We start from the raw sequence: 19,565 nt of genomic DNA on the forward strand, positions 1-19,565 counted from the left end.
GTTTCGGCGCGAAAGCCAGAGGCTGCCGCCCTCCCTGCAGTTTCGCGCCTAAAAAACAAATCCAACATCAACACCAGCAGCAACTCCAGAAAAGGAGGACTGAGTCTGAGGGACGTTCCGCAGCCGCGATGGTGATTGGAATTCCGGGAAGCTCCTCTACATTACAGATTCCCTCTCAGGCCGGCGCTTTTTATGCGACACCGGGGCGCAGTTTAGCATCCTTCCTGCCTCAGCACTCGATATTCAGTCTGGGATGCACGGCCTCTCCCTCGAGGCAGCTAATGGTGGGGTCATTCGTACCTTTGGCAAATGGCGGGTCCAGGTGTGCTTCGGCGGGCAACGGTTTCAGTGGGAATTTATTACAGCCAATGTTTCGCAAGCCATCCTCGGCGCAGATTTCTTATGCGCCAACAGCTTCTTGGTGGATGTAAGAAATCGTCGATTGGTCAACGCGGCCACCTTCCACTCCATCCCTTGCTTCCGCAGTTCCGCAACGTCGCACACTGTCTCCTGCGCATTGTCCTCGCCGGACGAGTTCACTCGCCTATTAGGTGAATTCCCGGAGCTGACCAAGCCCACTTTCTCCTCCTCGGCCACTAAGCATGGTGTCGAACACCACATTACTATGACTGGCTCTCTGGTTTACGCGCGAGCTCGGCGCCTGGAACCCGGCAAGCTCGCGGCTGCGAAGGCAGAGTTTGCCACGATGGAACGGCTGGGGATTATTCGCCGGTCGAATAGTCCCTGGTCCTTGCCTCTCCACATCGTCCTGAAGCCCAGCGGTGGATGGCGGCCATGCGGGGACTACCGACGCCTTAATGACGCCACTACTCCCGATCGGTACCCGATCCTGCATATACAGGATTTCTCCGCCCATTTTCACACAGAAATTCACAGAAACCCCACAGTGCAGATAGAGGCCATTTCGGCCCATCGAGCCTGCACCGACACATATCCCACCCGATCCCCGTAATCCCTACACCAACACATATCCCACCCTATCCCCGTAACCCCACGTATTTAATCCCCCTAGCACTAAGGGTCAATTTTATCATAGCCAATCAACCTAACCCGCACATCTTTGGACTGTGGGAGGAAACCGGAGCACCCGGAGGAAACCCACGCAAACACGGGGAGAATGTGCAAACTCCACACAGACAGTCACCCAAGGCCGGATTCGAACCCGGGTCCCTGGCGCTGTGAGGCAACAGTGCTAACCACTATGCCACCGTGAACTCAATCTTCTCCAAGGCCGACCTCGTCCATGGCTACCACCAAGTGCCCGTACACCCGCAGGATGTCCAGAAAACGGCTGTCATCACTCCCTTTGGACTGTTCGAGTTTCTACAGATGCCATTTGGGCTCAAGAACGCCGCACAGGCTTTTCAACGACTAATGGACTCGGTCCTGCGGGATCTTCCCTTTTTATTTGTCTACCTTGACGACATCCTGATAGCCAGCTCTACCAAAGAGGAACACATCTGCCATCTCCGCAACCTCTTTCGGCGCCTCAGCCAACAAGGCCTCATAATCAACCCGGCCAAGTGTCAGTTCGGCCTACAACAGATTGACTTCTTGGGCCACCGCATTACTTTGGAGGGCGCAATTCCACTGCAGTCAAAGGTCGAAGCAATTACGGCATTCCCACAGCCGCAGTCCACCAAGGCTCTTCAAGAATTCCTGGGCATGGTGAATTTCTACCACCGCTTTGTGCCGAAGGCAGCACGACTCATGCAGCCCCTCTATGAGGCCCTCAAAGGCAAGGCCGGAAAGGATACAATAGCCTGGATGGTCGAAATGGACAACGCTTTCGACAACACAAAAACCGCTCTAGCCAATGCAACTATGTTGGCGCACCCTCTGCCAGGTGCCACCATCGCCCTTAAAACCGACGCTTCCAACTATGCCATAGGCGCTGTGCAGGAACAGTGGGTCAACGGGACGTGGCAACCACTGGAATTTTTCAGCCGCCAACTCCGGCGCAACTAACGCAAATACAGCACTTTCGACCGGGAGTTGCTGGCGCTGTTCCTGGCTATCCGCCATTTCCGTTTTTTGTTAGAAGGACGTCCCTTCACTGCGTTTGTAGATCACAAACCACTGACCTTCGCCATGGCCAAGACCGCCGAACCATGGTCGGCTCAACAGCAGTGACAGCTAACTTTCATTCCAGAATTCACGACAGACGTCCAACACGTAGCTGGTAAGGACAACTTGGTAGCTGATTGCCTTTCTCGTGCGACTGTACTGGTGGTCCAGCTGGGCATCGATTATGCCCTCATGGCTACCGATCAGGCATCTGACCCTGAAACACAGGCGTATCGTACCGACACCTCTAGCCTCCAACCGACCGATGTGCAATTCCACACTGCAGGCACCTCGTTACTCTGCGATGTCTCCATGGGAGATCCCCGCCCGATCATTCCAGTCGCCTGGCGCCGCAAAGTTTTCGACTCCACACATGGGCTTTCGCATCCTGGCGTGAAGGCATCTCAAAAATTAATGTCGGCTAAGTTCGTCTGGAGAGGAATGCGTAAGGATATCCGCGACTGGGCTAACACCTGCGTCGTCTGTCAGACGTCTAAGGTGCAACGTCACGTTAAGGCCCCATTGGCCACGTTCGCAGTACCAGAACGTCGATTCGACCATGTCAACGTGGACCTCGTCAGGCCGCTTCCACCATTGCAGGAGTTCACACACATCCTCACCATGGTCGATCGTACTACTAGATGGCCAGAGGCAGTTCCTCTGGTGTCTACTACGTCCACTGATGTCACCAGAGCATTCCTCTCCTCGTGGGTCGCAGGTTTCGGCGTTCCGGCGGACATTTCTTCAGACTGTGGGCCACAGTTCTCTTCCAAGCTCTGGAACGCTGTGGCCCAGGGTCTCGGCACCAAGCTTCACTGCACCATGGCCGATCACCCGCAAGCAAACGGTTTGTGCGAACGTTTCCACAGATCGTTAAAGGCATCACTGAGGGCCAGCCTCCAAGGTGCCGGATGGGTGGATAAGCTTCCGTGGGTCATGTTGGGTCTCTGCACGGCACCCAAAGAGGACCTGCAATCGTCCGCCGCAGATCTCATGTACGGCCAGCCACTTCGTGTACCGGGAGATTTCCTGCTGCTTCCAACTGAGCCGTGGTCCGCAGCCGACCAACTCAGCAGCCACCGGGAAACAGCCAGGGCTTTTGCGCCTATCCCAACTTCGCATCACGGCCTTCCATCTTCACACGTACCAGCGGAGCTAAAGAATGCTGAATTTGTATTCATTCGTCATGATGCCCATAGGGATCCGCTCAAGGCCCTTTACACAAGCCCTTTTCGCATACTGGAGACAGGCGACAAGAGTTTCTCTGTAGACATCGGTCTTAAACCCGACCACATATCCATTGACCGTCTCAAACCGGCACACCTGGACATGGCCTGCCCGCTGTTCAACAACGTCCACTCCAAGAATACAGGAGTCGCTCTGACAGGCTTGTCAGACCTCCTAGTCGATTGACTTTTACTGTTAAAGACAATTCTGGGGGGGGCGCATGTGGCGGAGCCACCAGGGGGACTCTGATCTAATGTACATAATTATCTTTAACAAATTATTAGCTACAGAATGAATCTGTATCTTTGTTCATATTATTGCATGTACATAGCGCGGCCCCTTTAAGAATGAGACCAAACGCGATGATGTCATCACGTTGATCACGTGATCCTCCAGCGGCGGGAAAACGTGATGACGTCATGATGTCAGGCTGGGGAGCCACCCTAGCCAGTCCTCGTGGAGCCAGCAAAGACTACAGACCTGTAATGTAGTTCTCCTGTGTTTTCATTTTAAACTCTGTTGATTAGTATTAAACATCGTTTGTTTGATAGACTGACTCGACCTCAGTCCTTTAGTTAGGAACCTAGCCATTCCTACAGGTTCATAATTCAGTAGAGAATCAAGCTGAATACAGAAAGCCCAGAGGAGAACTGAAAATGGAAATATGATCACATAAACGGGAACGCAAAAGTCTTTTGCATACATATAAATAGTAAAAGGGTAGTCAAAGAAAGGGTGGGATCGATTAGGGACCAGAAAGGAGATCTTCTTGTGGAGGCAGAGAGCATGGCTGAAGTACTAAATGAGCATTTTGCATCTGCCTGCACTAAAGAAGTGGATGCTGCCAATGTCACAGTTAAGGAGAAGGTAGCGGAGAAATTGGATATGATTAAAATAAAGAGGAGGTACTTAAAAGGTAGGCAACGCTCAAAGTAGAAATGTTACCCGGTCTGGATGGGATGTATCCTAGGTGCTGAGGGAAGTAAGGGTGGAAATTGCGGAAGCTCTGGCCACAATCTTCCAATCCTCCTTAGATATGGGAGCTGTGCCAGAGGACTGAAGGATAGAAAATGTTACACCCCTGTTTAAAAAGGGGGGATGGATAAACCTGGCAATTACAGACCAGTCAGCCTAACGTCAGTGGTGGGGAAACTTTTAGAGACATTAATCCAGCACAAAATGAATTAACAGTTTGAAAAATATGGCTTAATAAAGAAAAACCAGTACAGCTTAGTTAAAGGCAAATAGTCTTTGTAGAATTCGCAAAATTGAACATTGTCCTATAAGGGTCTATCGGCAGAAAATGCCTTAATTTTTAAAGACTGTTTTAAAAGAAGCCCAGAAAAAGGGACACACAAAATGGCCACCAGACCCCGTGACCAGCTTTTGGAACACTTTAAAATGGTTCCTGCAGTCCCCAGACAGCTTTTGTGGATTCAGCCCACAGTAGGTTCTGGAAGGCAGTTTCAGGGAAAACGAAACCAGACAGAGTACCCATACATATAAATTGGATGCAGATCCGATCAGATCGGCCTGTAGATAAAGGCCATCTAAATGTTTACCCAGACAAAGTGGAACAGATTCAAGTTCGAAGAGGGACATTAAAGACAATACAAGGTCATTCCAGACCAGAGATGGCAGTTACCGGCCATCCCGAAGATACTTTAAAAACAAAGAATACCCCGCTGTGCTACAAGCCCGCCAAAAGTTAAACAGAGACTAACCTTGATTTGGCGGGAGATAAGGGCCTCCATGGAAAAGTATAACTGGAGTCCCGGGGTAGCCATCGGTAGCTTTTGGCAGCTTTTAGCTTGGTAGCTTTTTGAAGAGCCAGTCATTTTGAGAGATTGCTCGGGGGTCCGAAGAAGGCCTTTTCGGACTCAGAAGAAGAAGACGAGACCCAGGGTAGTTATCGGGAGATCATTGACAAAAACCCTGGGCCATTGACGAGACGAGGAGAGAGTTGACGAGAAGAAGAGGAGATGAAACGCCCTACAGAACGGGTGGCCAGCGTTGAATGCAGGAGCACGGAAAAATCGAGACTGTGACCACCATCGTTGTATGCAGGAGCACCGAGAAGACAGCCGGTGGGTGAAACGATGGACAGCGAGTCCTGTTGAATTAAGGTGGCCGAGACGCCATTAGCCTGGGCAGCCCGCCGCGCCTACAGCCCAACGACCACGTGATGACGGGAGGCCCGAGAGAGAGAGCACCAAGTAAAGAACCCCAACCCAACCGCAGTTTTGGATTGGTGAGCATGTTTCTGGCCCCTCATAATCTAATCTAGCTAGGCTTAGGGGGTGGGCATTTTAGGGGATAATTAACAATGAGTTGTTGTCCCTCGATGTTCCATGTGCTTCCCCATTTCATGATGAACCTTGTAAAGCATAATATGCCTGTAGATATGTTGGTTAGTACTGTATTATGATTTGTTTTCCCTCCCATGTACCTTATTGGCTTACATTCAATTTTTCCTTTGTGCAATAAAATTTCATTTTGTTTCATTAAACTTGGTCTATAGAGTATTCTCTGCATTGTAGTTCCTGCCTCAAAGACCAGTGTATAGAACCTAAGGGGTGAGTGGGTCGAACCACTCGGTAAATTACTGTGCAAGAGAGAGAGGCCTCTAGAGAGAGAGAGACCTCGTCGATCGAAAACCCCTTACAGAAAATGGCGACCACAGCAGGACACTGGCAGCAGGATTGCAATGTATTAGACCCAGGTTTAAATGGACGAAATGTTATGGATGAGAGGATAGCGGATTATGTTTTTGGTAAGTTAAATCTCACTAAGCAGTGGATTTCCGATCTCTTACTGGATGGGCGTCCGGTAGATGCAGCCGTCAGGTGGACAGAGAGTAAAGAACATAAAAAGTCAGTAGAGAAGGCAGTGTGGCTGATGTGCTACAAAAGACATGTCCAGATTTTGGACCAAGTCGTTGCAGCGCAGGCAGCCAAGATCAAAACCCAGGCTTCAGAATTAGAGGAAAAGGCCATGGGTGGGGAAAAGCTGATCGCAGCGCTTCGTGCGATGAATCAGGAACGCCAAACTGTAGCCAGCCAACATCAGGCTAAAGTAGAGTACCTGGAATGCCAGGTTACTGAGGCAAAGATTCACGAAGCGAGAGTACGGGAGAAAAGCGTCCGCCTCGCACAACAGCTAAGAGCGCAGGAGGAGAGAATAGTAGAGGTCAAGGCAGCTTACAAGCTGGCCATTGAGAACGGGTTTGAGGGTGCAGACCACGGCCCCTGCCAGAAGGCATTAGAAGACCTAAGAACGGCCCTGGTGAAGGCAAAAGGCATGGTATGCCTCGTAAGCCCAAAAGCGAGTCAAATAGACTTCCTGAAGGAATCCAAAAGACCGATTCCACACAAAGTAGTTGTGGCACTAGCCACTGAACCCTCAGTACTGCCGAGCTACAGTGAGGTTTGGCCCGAAGGGGGGGGTGATAGAAGGGGAGGAAGCCGAGGTAGAACCGGAGGAAGAACAACCCCCGGTAGTGAAGCCGGAGCCGGCACCAATGTGTCCTACTCGGCACCAAAGGTACGGTCACGTCGACGCAAATGGCATTGACAGACCCCTCCTGAATCAGATCGTGTTGCCCCACGGTGCCCAACAACTTAGAGCGATGGTGAGCCACCTTCCAAAACTCTCCGAGAAGGGAGATCCCTCAATCCATTTCAGGGAGATAGAGCAGACAGCCACCGTCAATGACTGTGACGGTCTGGAACAGGCTAAGATGTTGCTATTCTCCCTGGATAGTACAATCCTTCAGTGCCTCTCAGACGGGAGTAAGAGGGGGCAGAGAGGGTATGAGGAACTCCGGGACAAGGTCCTGGAGGTAATGGGAGTGGACGACGGCAACCCGTTCCTCCGTGTGGAAGGGACTGTGCAGCTAACTGGAGAACCCCCATGGATTTTCGCAGAAAGGCTGTGGCCAGTGTATCGGCGCAGCTGTCCGGGCATGCCTGAATGGGCCGCAATGAACAATGTCCAGCGGGTTCATTGGCTCCGCTGCCTGGTTGCCAACAGCTTACCGCAGATACAGGCCCAAGCCAAATCTTGGTTTGACCCCCAAGGTCCTGGGATCACGCAGGAGACAGTGCTCCGACAGCTCACCATTGCATATAAGAATTGTAGGAGTCAGGAGGCACCTCCCTCTAAGGGAAAAGTGCACGAGGCAAAACCCGCGGCCCCGAGTAAAAAGGAGTGGCATCAGGAGGGGAATCGCCCTCCCCAAGCCAAGCTCAATTGCTACGGGTGTGGGAAGGATGGACATTGGCGCAGGGACTGTAAAAATCCGTGGAAGGATAATAAGGGAAGATCTCCCGCAGCCCAAGCCCAAGCCCAGACCGCCACCCCAGCACGAGTCCAGGTCCAAGCCGCAGCCCCTGTCCCAGAAAAGGGAACCGGTGCAGCTATGGATCCCGCTGCGATAGAGTCAATTTTAGAGACAATGCGGTTTCTTATGATCTCGCAGGGTAGGGTAGCAGTCACCACCGGTCCTGTCGCTCCCACAGCCCCGACCGTTTCACCCCAATGACTAGAGCCAGCGCAGCCCGTTGACAAGGCTAGACCCACCGGTCCCCACCACTTACGCAGTGGAGGCGCCCCGACGCACTAAATGGTTTCACGTAAATCAGTGCAAACTATTTAAGCCAGGGGCAAAAGAGCCAACAACCGAAGCCAGGTCTGAGGGTAAAAATCCTCAGCCTGAGGCGTGCAAAAAGTCACAGACCACACAGGCTGGAACCGCAGCCTGCTTGAGGGGAGGAGCTATCTCGCCCACCAGGGAGGTTTCCCCATTGGCCTGGGACTCGGACGGGGAAGAGCCCGAACAGCTAGGCCCCGCCCTTGACACGATTCTGGAGGAGGTGGAGTCGGAGGACGGAGGTCCCGCCCTCAGCTTAAGCTTAGGGGAGGTAGAACTAGGGGGCGGAGATTCTCCACCTGTAGCGACAGGTAGGGAGGAGTCATCCGCCACAGACCCAAATCCCAAAGGGGTGGAGTCTGAGGGAAGGGAGCCGAAGCCGGCAGTCGTGGAGAAGCCACGGGCTGTGAGGGCTAAATACCCAACCAAAGGTCCACTCGCAAAGGGATCCTCGCCCGAAGTACCCCCTCGCAGGACGTCTGACCCGAGCACAGTTAGGGGGGAGCCCGAACAGCTAGGCCCCGCCCCTGACATGATTCTGGAGGAGGTGGAGTCGGAGGACAGAGGTCTTGCCCTCGACTCAAGCGTAGGGGAGGTAGAACTTGGGGGCGGAGATTCTCCACCTGTAGGGACAGGTAGGGAAGAGTCGTCTGCCACAGACCCAAATCCCGAAGGGGCGGAGCCTGAGGGAAGGGAGCCAAAGCCGGCAGTCGTGGAGGAGCCACGGGCTGTGAGGGCTAAAGTCCCAGCCAAAGGTCCACTCGCTAAGGGAGCCTTGCCCAAGGCACTCTCTCGCAGGTCGTCTCGGACGCCTCAGCCAGCAAAGCCCTGGCCCGATTCCCCCTACTTCAGCAGACACCGATTTGGGAAATCCCTAGAAAGACGCAGTCCCCAATTGGCAGCAAAAGGCTGCGGGGGACTCAAGCTACAGGTCAGTGCGGCCCCGCCACAGGGAGCGGTGAGCTGCAGTCCGAACAGGGATTAGGTAGGCCGCCCGGGGACGGGCGGCGCTGTACATAAGTTTAGTTAAGTTTAAGTTTGGTTAAGTATAAGGTGTGTAAATTTTTAAGGTGATGGGTGTTATAAGGAATAGTTTTAGAATCTGCCCAGCATGTGTGTTTGTTTTGGATCGAGGTCGAAAGACCCGATCATGCCTTCACCTAGGCCAGAATCTCTCGGGAGCCTGGCTGTATCGTTTAATCTGTTGCAGGAACCAAAGGTACTTTGGAAAGGATTCTCATCGTGTTCACGGTGATCGGGTGTAGCTTAGCCTATCGGGGCTACACCAAGGACTCCATCGTATATGGATGCTCCGGGGACACAGCCCCCATCGCGACTGATGGGACAGGAGAATGGGACGTTGAGGAAACAGCTACCTACTTCCACGAAGGGAGGTGGCCAGGATGGCTGGGGTCGAACTCTACGGAATACTCCAGCCAGTCCGGGTTTGCATACAGAGAGACTTCTCTAATGTGTCCCAGGGTGAGGATCACCATGCCCAGAGTCAGTGTCACCGTCGGAAGGAAGATTTGTTTGCTATGTAATGGACATGTTCCTTTGGACAGATGGTGGTGGCTTCGAAAGCTGAGTAAGACCATGAAGAACTCCACGGTTGAGTGGGAGCGACTGGGTAACAATACCCATCGGACTATTATGGGGACTCATGGGGGATTGAGTGTCTGTTGGGACAAATGGTTGGAACCAGATGAAGGGATTTACATCTGTATGTGGGGTTCAGAACGCGTCTGCCCCACAGGCGTCTCCATCTTTTTCCAAAGACAGTGGCAGGATGCTGGGAAAGGGGTGAGGTGGGACATCAGCACATGGGCATGCGGAGTCCCATACTCTCAGATCCCGGTGAATGCCACTGAGCTCATCACCCGCCCCCGCAAGCCCCTGCCCACAATTCCGGTAGCCAAAGCCCGCAAGGAAGGGTGCCCCACCACTACCAAGGGACCCGGGAACGGACTGGTATTGGTACCCACAGGTCAGGTGCTGTACCAAGGGGTGCACTACGTGGTGACCTCGGTGATTTTAAACCTCACCGAGGTGCGATTGCCAGAGTGGTGCCCCAAGGAAACGGAGCAATTGTACCAGGTCCTGTTAACAACTATGTTCAGACAATTTTATGAGTTCGACTTTGCCAATGTCGACAGAGCCGGATTATACACCACACCACATGAGGTCTTGGACAGGGTAGGGAGACAAAGAAGGGGTACAGTCAATGATATTTTTACCGCCTTTAACACAGGGACTTCCGTCATCAACACTCTGGATGACGTGGAGCTACAGACTCAGATCAATGGTTTAAAAGCACGGTTAAGAAAGATACTGACGGACGAGAATAAGGTAGTGGGTTCTGAGTTACATGAGGACCAGGCCATGACACTACACTTAAAGGAAATCATAGCTGAGCTGGAGAAACACGCAAAAACGGTAAATGCTCTCATCAGAGAGCATCGGAATGCATCAGATCAGGCTGCGCAGGATGAAGCGTGCGTGCTGTACGGGGCGTGGTTACTGGGCGAGGGCCGCAGTAATCTGGAGGATTTAAAACAAGGTTTGGTCCCCTCCTGGATCGGCAATAAGCACCTCGCAGCCCTCCACCCTTTTGAGAACGCATTAAGTCCGTGCCAGCTCAAACTAACTTCAGAGGCCTACCCAGTCCCAGTGGACTGTGGGCGGTCTAATCACACCATTATGGGTATAGTGGTAAGAATGCCGGTTATGGGAAAGGCAGCTATACCCGCCCCGGTATACAGGGTGGAGAACATTGGAGTAATTCAAGGGGGTGCACACATTCGCTACACAGCGGTCCCACCTTACGTCATTCAATGGGAGCATGCAATGACGGGTACTGACCTCTCGGGGTGCCAGAGCTGGAGAGCACACATCATCCTGTGTCCCCAGCACTTGAATGCCTATTTGAAACCACAGTGCGGGTTCAGAACTGCTGGCGCGAAGCCTATAAATTGCACCATGGAGGCAATGGCACAAGGCCATGTGGCATATATAGGAGGTGGGACATCCTGTGTCACCACTGCAGCGCCCCACTGCCAACATGGACAGCACGGCTGGTGTCCGGTCAGTGACAGCAGTTCCTGCTTCAAACCCAAGGCAGAAGTTCTAGTGGCCCAAGAGCAAATTGTCCCTATTCCTGAACCTTCCACTGTTCACCTCACTGTCAAGGAAAATTTCACCGATCTGTAACGATTCGTTGCACATTTTGGCTATATCATTCCCCCTCTCCCTGAACACCTCACCAAGATACTAAAAGCCGTTGCCATTTCACAGAAACATTTTTACACGCTGGAGCAGAAGACATTAGAAATAGGGGCAGACATATTAGATATAGTGACCCCACAGTGGTGGGACCTGTTCACTAATAGAGAAGTCCCTTCTTGGATTAGGATAGCCTCCCACATCCTCGTAGTATGTCAGATTTTTTTATTGTGATTTATTTACTTTTTGTACATTGTAAGAGGGACAAACGTTTCCAGAAGTATGAGAACAGAGGACAGTGGAGGGAGCATTATGTGCGGGTAGACGAGGAGACACCCGTTTGAATTTTTGTTGCTATGTATAGAGTTAAAGCTTCCCTCCCTACTCTATTTTTGATCGTATTCATGTGTGATTTTGTGTGTATTTTCTTTCTTTATTATTTTATTGAAGTTTATTATGTGTGTTGTTATTAATAAAAATAATATGTATGAACCAGGTGGTGTAGGGATATTAGGCCCCCTCCACGCCTGGAAATGTGTGTGTCAGATTTTAATTCCAATGTATTGCCATCTATAGATGCTTAATGTACACTGTGGGTTTTTCTGAAATGGGAAATGCATGTGTCGCGGGGTCATAGATAGGTAAATACAGGGGATGGTTTGATTATGGAGAGGCAGAAAATGTTGCTCACCCAGAATTATGATACTTCAAGCAAGTTATAGTATCATCAGGGAGGACTGTAGAATTCACAAAATTGAACATTGTCCTATAAGGCAGCAAAGGCCTTAATTTTTTAAGACTGTTTTAAAAGAAGACCAGAAAAAGGGACACACAAAATGGCCACCAGACCCCGTGACCAGCTTTTGGGACACTTTAAAATGGTTCCTGCAGTCCCCAGACAGCTTTTGTGGATTCAGCCCACAGTAGGTTCTGGAAGGCAGTTTCATGGAAAACGAAACCAGACAGAGACCCATATATATAGATTGGATGCAGATCCGATCAGATCGGCCTGTAGATAAAGGCCATCTAAATGATTACCCAGACAAAGGGGAACAGATTCAAGATCGAAGAGGGACATTAAAGGAAATGCAAGGTCATTCCAGACCAGAGATGGCAGTTACCAGCCATCCCGAAGATACTTTAAAAACAAAGAATACCCCGCTGTGCTACAAGCCCGCCAAAAGTTAAACAAAGACTAACCTTGATTTGGCGGGAGATAAGGGCCTCCATGGAAAAGTATAACTGGAGTCCCGGGGTAGCCATCGGTAGCTTTTGCAGCTTTTAGCTTGGTAGCTTTTTGAAGAGCCAGTCGTTTCGAGAGATTGCTCGGGGGTCCGAAGAAGGCCTTTTCGGACTCAGAAGAAGAAGACGAGACCCGGGGTAGTTATCGGGAGATCATCGGCAAAAGCCCCAGGCCGTTGACGAGATGAGGAGAGAGTTGACGAGAAGAAGAGGAGACAAAACGCCCTACAGAACGGGTGGCCAGCATTGAATGCAGGAGCACGGAAAAATTGAGACTGTGACCACCATCGTTGTATGCAGGAGCACTGAGAAGACAGCCGGTGGGTGAAACGAGTCCTCTTGAATTAAGGTGGCGGAGACGCCATTAGCCTGGGCAGCCTGCCGCGCCTACAGCCCAATGACCATGTGACAACGGCAGGCCCGAGAGAGAGAGCACCAAGTAAAGAACCCCAACCCAACCGCAGTTTTGGATTGGTGAGCATGTTTCTGGCCCCTCATAATCTAATTTAGCTAGGTTTAGGGGGTGGGCATTTTAGGGGATAATTAACAATGAGTTGTTGTCCCTCAATGTTCCGTGTGCTTCCCCATTTCATGATGAACCCTGTAAAGCATAATATGCCTGTAGATATGTTGGTTAGTACTGTATTATGATTTGTTTTTCCCTCCCATGTACCTTATTGGCTTACATTCAATTTTTCCTTTGTGCAATAAAATTTCATTTTGTTTCATTAAACTTGGTCTATAGAGTATTCTCTGCATTGTAGTTCCTGCCTCAAAGACCAGTGTATAGAACCAAAGGGGTGAGTGGGTCGAACCACTCGGTAAATTACTGTGCAAGAGAGAGAGGCCTCTGGAGAGAGAGAGAAACCTCGTCGATCAAAAACCCCTTGCATCTTTGACTAACTTAATTGAGTTCTTTGGTGAAGTAATGGAGAATGTGAATGAGGGCAGTGCAGTTGATATTCTGTATATGGACTTTCAAAAGGCATTTGATAAAGTACCACATGTTAGACTTGTTAGCAAAGTTGAAGTCCATGGGATTAAAGGGACAGTGGCAGAGTGGATACGAAATTGGCTAAGGGACAGAATGTAGAGAGTAGTGGTGAACATTCTTTTTCACACTGGAGGGAAGTATACAGTGGTGTTTCCCAGGGGTAGGTATTAGGATTCTGCTCTTTTTCATATTTATCAATGACCTGGACTTGGGTATACGGAGCATAATTTCAAAGTTTTTTAGTTGACACCAAACTCAGAAATGTAGCAAACAATGAGGAGAATAATAACAGACTTCTGGTAGACATAGACAGATTGGTAAAATGGGCAGACACATTATTATGTCCGTGTATAATTGAGACACGGACTGCAGGAGTTGATTATAACAAGTCTTTACCGAATGGAGACAACCTGGAAACTGAAAACTACAGAAGCCTGCTAGGGCCTTTTATACAGGGGTGGTCACTGCCGGTACTGCAGTCTGAGACCAGTTATTCCCTTAAAGGTACATACACAACAATTCCTCCCCTTTTAGATAAACAGTACGTAACATTCATTTAACAACTAAATAACAACTAATTACAATTACAATTACGGTTGCTAGATACATTGGTTGAAGTTAAGCAATTATAAGTTCAGTCTTTGAGGAGGCTTCCTGATTCTGTCTGGATAACGCCTCTTTGGGATATCAGGTTCTTCTGGCAAGGTTGAGTTGGGATCAATGTCGTTGTTTGGTTCGCCTGCTTCCAATATCACCGATTCTGCGGTAGATGCAATTGGTACTTCGGTTTCATTGCCAGGTGTATCAGATCGTGGTGTGGAGTTGACGTTTTCCAGTGACTCTAGAATCTGGTCAGCATGGCGTCTTACAATGCTCTCTCCAACGTCCACGGTATACATTAGAGGTCCTTGCCGTGTACAGGTCGTTCCTGGCTGCCATTTCTCTGTGCGGTAGTCCCGGGCCAAAACTGGTTGACCTATCTTAAAACTCCTGGTCGGCCTTTCATTCATATTCTGAAACTGCCTGTTCTCCACATCTCTTCTGATGTTTGGCTTAACCAAATCCAAGCGGCATCGTAGTCTTCGATTGAAGAACATCATGGCTGGAGTTTGGTTGGTAACCGCATGTGTCGCATTCCGGTAGGCAAACAAGAAGTTATCCACCTTGTGTTGTAGGGGTATATCTTCATTACACATTGCCTTGATAGCCTTCTTGAATGTTTGAACAAACCTCACGGCCAATCCATTAGTGGCTGGATGATATGGGGCAGATGTGTAATGCTTAAAACCATTGTTCTTTAAGAACCTCCGGAACTCTTCAGACACAAACTGTGGTCCATTGTCAGAGCAAATCTGTTCAGGCAGCCCATTCCTGGCGAATATGGTTCGTAAGACTGTGATAGTTTTTTCTGTGGTGGTTGAGGACATTTTTATTACCTCTGGCCACTTTGAATGTGCATCCACCGCAATTAAAAACATTGAGTCCATAAAGGGACCAGCAAAATCAATGTGCACCCTTTGCCATGGAGATGAGGGCCACTCCCATGGATGTAGAGGGGCTTGTGGTGGGGCGTTTTGGACCTTCTGGCATCCTGTACAGCTCTTGGTCATCTCTTCGATTTCTCTATCGATTCCCGGCCACCACACAAACGCTCTGGCTAAGTTCTTCATTTTTACCCCTCCCAGATGACCCTCATGAAGCTCATTGAGCACTCTATCCTTCAATTTGGGTGGAATTACTACTCTGGATCTGTAGTGTCCGTGTGTAGGTAAAGACACTGAAGACAGGAGTTGGTTCATAGGTATTTACTGAGCAAGTCTGGGGGGGGTTTCTAAAGGATATACACAATACACAGGCTTATATAGCCCAAGTGGCAATGACCGGCATTACGCACACCTGGGGCTCTTAAAGGCACATACACCATAATTGCTCTTAAAGGCACATACACCACAATTCCTCCCCTTCTAGCTAACTAGTACATCATATTTTAAGTAATTATTAATTACATGTTATATGCAAAATAATATACATTGCTGTATTAATTAATTATAAGTTAGTCTCTCAGGAGGCTTCCTGACTCGGTCCGGATAACGCCTCGGGGGTGTAGTAGTTTCTGGTGGTGTAGTAGGTTCTTCTGGCAAGGCTGATTCGGCTTGAAGGCCAGTGTCGGGTTCATCGGGCTCCAGTATCACCGGATCGGAGGTAGATATGGGTATCTCTACTTCATCGTTAGATGTATAGAGTGGTGGTGTAGGTTGTCCCTTTTCGGATGACTTGATGATTTGGTCAGCATGGCGCCTTATTATGCTGTCTCCGATGTCCACGGTATACATCAGTGGTCCTAATCGTGTGCAGATAGTTCCAGGCTGCCATTTCTCGGTACGGTAGTCCCGGGCCAAAACCGGTTGGCCTATCTGGAAGGCCCTAGTTGGCCTTTCATTCATGCCCTGAAACTGCCGGTTCTCCACGTCCCTTCGGATGTTGGGCTTGACCAAATCCAGCCGGCATCTTAGGTTTCTATTGTAGAACATCATGGCGGGAGTTTGGTCAGTAACCATATGCGTTGCATTCCTATATGCAAATAAGAAGTTATCCACCTTGTGCTGAAGTTTTATGTCTTCATTACCCATGGCCTTGATGGCCTTCTTGAAGGTCTGGACAAACCTTTCAGCCAATCCATTGGTGGCGGGATGGTATGGGGCGGACGTGTAGTGCTTTACCCCATTGTTCTTTAAGAACTTTCTGAATTCTTCGGACACAAATTGCGGTCCATTATCAGAACATATCTGCTCCGGCAGCCCATTCCTGGCAAATATGGTCCTTAATACTGTGATGGTTTTTTCCGTGGTGGTGGAGGACATCTTTATTACCTCCGGCCACTTGGAGTGTGCATCAACTGCGATTAAGAACATTGAGTCCATAAATGGACCAGCAAAGTCGATGTGCACCCTTTGCCAGGGAGATGAGGGCCACTCCCATGGATGTAGAGGGGCCTGTGGCGGAGCATTTTGGACCTTCTGGCATCCTAGGCAGCTCTTGGTCATGTCTTCGATGTCTCCATCGATACCTGGCCACCATACAAACGCCCTAGCTAGGTTCTTCATTTTCACTCCACCCAGATGCCCCTCGTGAAGCTCCTTTAGCACTTTATCCTGGAGTTTGGGTGGAATCACCACTCTGGATCCACACATCAAGGTTCCTCGGCACACTGACAGCTGTTCTCTTCTTTGCGAGAATGCTGGCAACAGTGGTTCGCCATGTGCTGGCCATCCCTTCACTGTTAAATCGTAGACCTGTGAGAGAGTAGGGTCATTTCTTGTCTCCCTTTCAATGGCAGAATTTGTCACCGGTAGACATTCCACTATGGTAGAGTGGAATATCTCTACTGGGTCTACTGTAGGTGCCTCTTCTATCGTTGGCAACGGTAGGCGTGATAAACCGTCAGCATTCCCATGCTGTTTTGACCCTTTGTATTCAATGTTGTATTGGTGTGCCCCTAGAAAAAGGGACCACCTCTGTAGTCTTTGTGCCGTCATAATGGGGACACCTTTTTTAGGGTTGAATATGGAGATGAGGGGTTGATGGTCAGTCAGCAAGGTAAATTTTTGTCCGTGTAGGTAATGGTTGAATTTCTTCACTCCCCATACCAGGCTGAGTGCTTCCCTGTCTATCTGGGCATAGTTACGCTCAGCTGAGTTCAATGAGCGTGACGCAAAAGCTATCGGCCGTTCTGAGCCATCAGGGAATCTATGGGACAATACCGCTCCTATGCCGTAAGGGGATGCATCGCACGCCAGTCTGATTGGTAGTGATGGGTTGTAATGAGCCAAAATTTTCTCGGATGTGATTAAGTCTTTACATTTATGGAAGGCACGTTTACAGTCTTTGTTCCATTTCCAAATCATTCCTGTCTGTCGAAGATCATTAAGAAGGTGTAGAATAGTTGATAAGTTCGGTAAAAATTTATGATAGTAATTTATTAATCCCAGGAATGACCTTAATTGTGAAACATTTTCAGGTGCTGGGGCTTTTATAACTGCTTCAATTTTTTCAGGTGACTTATGCAACCCTTCCTTATTAATTATGTGGCCACAATATGATATCTGATTTTGGAAAAATTCGCACTTGGGGCGATTTGCTCATAGGCCCCGTTCTTTCAGCCTAGTGAGCACCTGCTCCAAATTGGCAAGGTGCTCGTTGTCGTTTTCTCCTGTTATAAGGATGTCGTCGAGGTAGCATTGAGTCCCCGGAATCCCTTGCAGGACTTGCTCCATAGCTCTTTGCCAGATAGCTGGAGCTGATGCTATTCCAAAAACCAGTCGATTGTACTGGTACAGTCCTTTGTGTGTGTTTATTGTGAGGTACTTTTTAGAGGTCTCCTCAACCTGCATCTGTAGATATGCCTGTGCCAAGTCAATTTTTGTGAAACGTTTCCCTCCGGATAGTGAGGCGAAAATATCTTCTATCCTCGGAAGAGGATACTGTACCATGTGAAGGACCGGGTTTACAGTCACCTTAAAGTCCCCACAGATGCAAATTTATTTCTGTTCCTCAGAGTTATTTTTCAATGTTTTTTTCATGACTGGAACGATGGGTGTTGCCCATTCGCTCCAATCTATTTTGGATAATACGCCTGCCTTTTCCAAATTCTTCAGCTCTGCCTCGACTGCCGGATGTATTGCGTATGGCACCGGTCTTGCCTTAAAAAATTTTGGAATTGTTGTATCTTCCACTTTTATTGAGGCGGTGATGCCTTTCAAGGTTCCTAGTTTCTCTTGAAACACTTCTTTGGCGTTGGCCAAGATGTCTTTTAATCGTTCAGGTATGATGTCATCATTGTTTTTTTCCTTACTGGTCACCGTCAGTGCCTGAATGGAGTGCCAGTCTAAACGTATTTTCCTTATCCATTCACGTCCCAACAACGGTGGACCACCATCTTGTAGAATGTATAAATACAACTTTTGTATTTCTTTGCCGTTGTATACCACAGGCACCCTTATTTTTCCTTTGGGGTAGACTTTCTGCCCCGTATATGTTTTTAAGATAATGGATGTGTCTTTTAGAGGTATATGCGAAAATAGCCTCTCGTAATCTCGTCGATTTATTACGGTTAGAGCTGATCCTGTATCTAGCTTCATTTTAACTGGGGACCCTGCTATTGTGAGGGTAACCCAAATGGTTTGGTAGTCCTCTTTAGCAAGTACATTATGTAATTTGAGACAGCTTAGTCTCTTGTTTCCGGAGTCGCTATCGCTATTCTGGTCTTCGGAGCTACTGTCCGCCATCATCTGTACCTTCCTGTACTTTTCTTTATTGATTTTTTGTTTTCTGTCAGTGGATTTATTTTGTCCAGATTGGCATACCCGTGCAATGTGTCCAATCTTACCACATTGCCTGCATGCTTTGCCCTTGAACCAGCAGTCCCTCTGGTTATGGGTGGATCTGCTGCAGCGATAACATCTTCCGAACTCCTGTGTCATTTTATGGGTGCCGAAGTCCTGTGTCTCTTGTTGTATCTCTGCAGCTCCTTTTGCTGCTGCTTCGTATGATACAGCCATACTGAAAGCTTTGTCCAATGTTAAATCTTTTTCAGAAAGCAGTCTTTTTTGTGTTCCTTCACTTAAGAGACCGCAAACAAATTTGTCTCGAAGATAATCCGATAGTCCTGCTCCGAATTGGCAGTACTTTGATAGCTTTCTTAATTCGGTTAGGTAATCAGCGTTACTTTCATTCTTGTGTTGATTTCTCTTGAAGAACTTGAATCGTTCCGCTATCAGCAGCGGTGTTGGGTTTAAATGCTCCTGCAGGGTATCAACAATTTATTTAAAAGTCTTGTCCTTTGGTTTGGCTGGAGTGATTAAATTTCGTAACAGCCCGTATGTCTTCGCGCCCATTAAGTTCAGAAGTACTGAAGCTTTTTTTTCATCTGTTATTCCATTTGCAGTGCAATAAACCTCTACTCTTTCCACGTATGTGGTCCAATCTTCTATTTTGCCATCAAAAGCCTCAATATTACCAGATTTAGGCATTTCAGAAAAGATATGGCGCTTCCCGCGCTTTTTTTTTTCTCTGTAGCAACGATATGGCGCTTCCCGCGCTTTCCCACCGCTGCTACCGATAACAACGCTGTTTTACTGTGGT

The sequence above is a fragment of the Somniosus microcephalus genome, chromosome 14 (assembly GCF_052327205.1).
Source record: "Somniosus microcephalus isolate GS21.2 chromosome 14, FLI_Smic_1.0, whole genome shotgun sequence".
NCBI lineage: Eukaryota > Metazoa > Chordata > Chondrichthyes > Squaliformes > Somniosidae > Somniosus > Somniosus microcephalus.